The sequence below is a fragment of the Cicer arietinum genome, chromosome 6, assembly GCF_000331145.2.
Source record: "Cicer arietinum cultivar CDC Frontier isolate Library 1 chromosome 6, Cicar.CDCFrontier_v2.0, whole genome shotgun sequence".
In the NCBI taxonomy this organism is placed as follows: Eukaryota; Viridiplantae; Streptophyta; class Magnoliopsida; order Fabales; family Fabaceae; genus Cicer; species Cicer arietinum.
This window is the reverse complement of record NC_021165.2, coordinates 62,695,206-62,700,059: the sequence shown is the minus strand read 5'-3', so window position 1 is coordinate 62,700,059 and position 4,854 is coordinate 62,695,206.

Genomic DNA, 4,854 nt, shown 5'->3' with positions numbered 1-4,854 from the left:
ACTTGTTCCCATTTCCCCCACTTCAATAATACCATGGAATAGGAAAAATGATATACATATACACAATAAATAATCATATGCATGTTAATATTTATCATACAACCACTATTCTTATATCTATCATGTATTCATTTCTATAGTTTTGAAACAAGTTGTCATATAAGTTGAAATCATTAGAAAAACAAAACAAAAGAATTATGAGAATTTTGAATTCAAATATATATTTAATTAAAATTAAGAGAACATCATAAATAAAAATAGAAAAGCAATAAATAAAAAAGGAAGTTGAAATCCAAATACCATTTTTGCTTATACACTTCTTAGATCTCAGTTCCCTTTTGCCGGAAACACCACTCTTCTTCTTCTCTTGTTTCCACCGCCACCACTCTCACTAAATTAGAAGAAAAACCCTCAATCAGAAGAAAATCAAAACCCTAACTCACTCCAGTTCATGAAAATGAATAATTAAACGAGAATAATGAAAAATGACAGAAATGAGACTGAAATAAAATAGAGTGGCACGCAACACTTACGAAGGCGACGAGGTTACGCTGACGAAGTTGAGGTGCAATGTAAATAGCTTAAGATTCGATGGCCGCAAGGTGTGACGGTGGTGGCTAAACCAGAAGAAAATCAAAACCTAACTCATTTTAGTTCACGGAAATGAATAATGAAAAATAGCGAGAAACGAGATTGAAATAAAACAGAGTGGCGCAACACTTACGACGGCGACGAGGTTACGATGACTATGGTTGAGATACGGTGGCGAAGTGTGACGGTGGTGATTTGAGATGCGACGGTGAGGTGTGACAGTCGTGGGCTAAGAATACGCGAGTGCGACGGTGTGAGGTTTCTGATACGCGAGTGTTTTTTACTTTTTCTTTCACAAAGTTGTTTTAGGGTTTTAATTAGTTTTTTTTTTAACGGGAGGATTTTAATTGTTGAAAATGTTTTTTTTCAGTTCCATTTTTTTTAAATTCCATTTATTTGTTTTAATAAAATAAAAAGATATAATGACAAAAAACAAAAATAATTTTTTTGTCAAATAAAAAAAAAATCTCATTGCATATGATAATTACAATATAGTTCATTGTATTTACAATATATTTGATTTTATTTTTTTACCTTTGTATGATCAATTATAAATAATTTTAATGGCTTAAAACGGTGCCGTTCTTTAAAAAATTGAATAATTTTAATGTTTATATAGATTTTCGTTTACTTTTTTATAAACAAATATAATAATTATATTTTTGAGAATTTCTATAGTAAATTTTAAAATTTAATTTGTTTTGATATCATCAAACAAAATCGTGAATAGTTAAATAATATGTCAATTAGTTTGACTATATTTTAAATTTAATATCGTTAAATTTTTAAGTTTTATCTTTTGATTCTATTTTGAAATAATATTTTTTATCATAATTTTAATTATGAAAACAATTTATTTAATTACTGAGTTCAAAATTAAATAGATAAATTTATCAAAACTCTTAATTCAGTGAATTTAATAGACACTATACTATAAAATTTAAAAATTTACAATAATATTACTAGTGGAGCGGGTTCAGATGCAAAAATATAACACTCCAAAGCGTCCATGCTCCAAATTTTAATTTCGGAAAAACTCAAACCCACACTAAATCAAAACGAATTTTCCTTTCTAAATCAAGATGGATTCAGATGCATATTGCTACTGCGAGTCCGAATTATATTGTCATCTTTAATTGTGCAACTTGTCTTATTTTTTTAATTTTTTTAAAAAGAAATTCTACCTTAATTATATGAAAATAAAATCATAAAAATTGATATGAAATTTACCCGCGGAATTTCCTAAGGATAAAACACTCGTAAACTTTGCTGCGGATTTTCCTGCGGAGTTTGCATGGAATTTGCTACGGAAATTTGCCACAGAATGAACTTTGCTGCGGAAATATAGTCGCATGTAAATCCGCAGCAAAAGAAAACGTTACCTGCCGTTTGACCTGCGGAACACGAAACCACAGGAAAAGTCTTACGATACATGTGAACCGCAGGAAAATCCTCACGTATTACTGGAGGATATAATTCCGCAGGAGAATCCGCAGGTAAAAAGCAGATTTCTAGTAGTGATTGTGATTTCAATTTGTGTCTGAGATGACGGTATTAATGCAGTATCATATACCAACGAGGGGAGAAAATAAATATTGTGAATTTGTGAAGTGAAGATTATTTTGTCATCATATAGGTAGGGCTTGACAAGCCTAATGATTCCGGGGAAGTACAACTGAATGAGCCTAATCGTGGCGGTCTGCTGTCGAGCCTTAAGGCAAGATTGTTAGACCTTGGAGGTATTCGGGTGGGGAATTCCTAGGTGACTTGGAGGTAGCACTCCAAATGTCGGGAGCTACCATGCAACACACGTTTACCTCGACTGTCACGTATATGTGTCTCGGGTTGAGTTGAGGGGATCTATGAGGACAGGGCCAATTTGAATTGTCCGTCCACAGGGATGGTGGCATAGTATCAAGCCTCCTAACCAAGTACTTCAGAGTTAGAATGGTACCACATTGTGAAGTAGAGTCTAAGCTCATGCATAGCATTGCATTTTCTTGTGATTGTTTTATTGTGATTAATATGTATTATGTGTGATAATAATTTCTGCGATGATTTGATGTTATAGTGGAGTGTATTGATTTTCCTTGATTTTGACTATACAATGTGATGTTTTTCTTTGAAGAATGTTTGTTTAATGATACGGTTTATTGATGATTAATTGCGTGTTCTTCTTATTTATATTATACTATCAACATGAATTCAAAACTCACCTCCTTCGTTGTTTGTGTTTGACTGGCTTGGCCCTGCGTTTGCGAAATCGCAGTTATTACAGGTTAATGAGTCTCGAAGTTCAAGTTTGGGAGAAACCCCGCTCTGATAGGTGATACCGGGAATTAAGAGTTGTAATGTGTATTTTACTTATGTTATTATAAATGGCTTTTTATATGAAAACTTAGTACGAGTAAGTCTTGGGAATTAAATCAAGAAATTATAGTTAAATCAAGTTTATTGATATTGTATTATTTTAATTGAGGAACAAAGTTGAATTGTTACATGTGTATTTAGAGAAACGTGATATCCTAAATTAGATACTAAAGTTTTTATTCTCTTTAACAGATTTTCTTCATCCGCTGCAAGTTTTCTTCAAATAATTTAGAATATATTATTATAAATGTTTTTTGGGGTTTAGGGTGTCACATTTAGTGTTTTAAAAATGTCAATCTAATTGAATTGAACAAAATCAATATGTTCAGTTTGATTCGAATTTTGTGAGTTTTAAAAGGTCAATCAAACAAACTATATTTTTGCTTCAACTTTTTCCTTTAAAAAACAAATCAAACTTATATGTTTCATCTATAGCTCAATCGCTTTCAATTTTTACAACTTCTCAATCTAATTTATCTACCTCTATTGTTGTGTTTACAATTTTTTTTGCGTTTAAATTGCATACTTGCAACTAAATATTTATATATATTAAAAATTATATTTAATTTATTAATTAAAATTTAAAATTTTGGCACCCTTATAGATTTTAGTCAAACTCTACTACTCATCACAAATCCATGAGCGTGTGGTTAAATTTGTTGGTGTGTAGTTTTTCCTTGAGATAATATTTTAGTGTGACCAACTTAGAGGTTATGGTTTTACAAAGTAAGCTTGATGAAATTGATAGTTGACCCATGTATAGATCATTGTATCAAAATATACAAAGTAGATATCAAGTGGAGTGCTCTCTTATGATAGATAGTACGAGACATTAGATCCTTCACCATTTAATACTTATAGATAAACATTGAGATCATAGATATGGTGAAGGAACATACTTAAACTTATGTTTGGAGTGAATTTTTGTTTTATATTATAATTTTTTTTAAATCTAAACGTAATTTTAATTTTGAGTTTTCAATTTAAGTTTTTAATTGTGAGTTGAGTTTTAATTTTTGTTAAAAATTAAATCATTTTATTTACTTCATTTTATTATGAATTCACTAAATATAAAAATATTGTTATATATAAATAATTACCAATTTAAAAATTAATAAAATATTATATTAATAATTTAAATATTTTAAAATATTAAATTATTATAAATTTATAATTTATTTATAATAATTTTAATAATAGTAGTTGAATAATAGTTGTCGAACGGAGCCTTAAATTTTAAATCTTTTAGAACGTAAATGAGTTTGAAAAACTCAAATGATGTTGCCGCTGAAATTTTTTCTTAAAAAAAAAAAAGTAAAATAGACGGTTAATATAAAATAGAAATATAATTGATAAGATACCTGTTAATAATTTTCAAAATTGAATCTATGGACCTCACGTGATGTTTTAGCATAGAATTTTTGGCATGTTAAAGTTTTCTTTTTAAATAATTTGATTAATTTAATAATAACCTAAGCATGCAATAACAAGTTAAAGAATTTATACACGTTAAAAAGAAATTATTGAAGAGCTTATATCGTTTATTTCATTTTATAACGACATGCATGCCTTATTTGTTTTTGTTTTTTAACAAATGCAAGCATTACTTATTTAAAGCATAAAACTGTCATTAGTTATTGTGTTTTACATGTAAAATTATGTGGCATAGTTATAGTTATCAAGCTCTATAGCAAAATTTCGAAGTTGTCAAATTTTTTGTGGTAATTATATCATTTTATTTGTAGATAAAAAAAAATTATTGTATAGTTTTTTTCACTACAAGAAAACATTTATATACCTACGGAAAATTAGCCACGGATCAGAATCCGAGGGTAAATTAGTTGTTACCCACGGAAAAACCGTGTGTATTGTTGTTTAAAATAAATTTTTTTT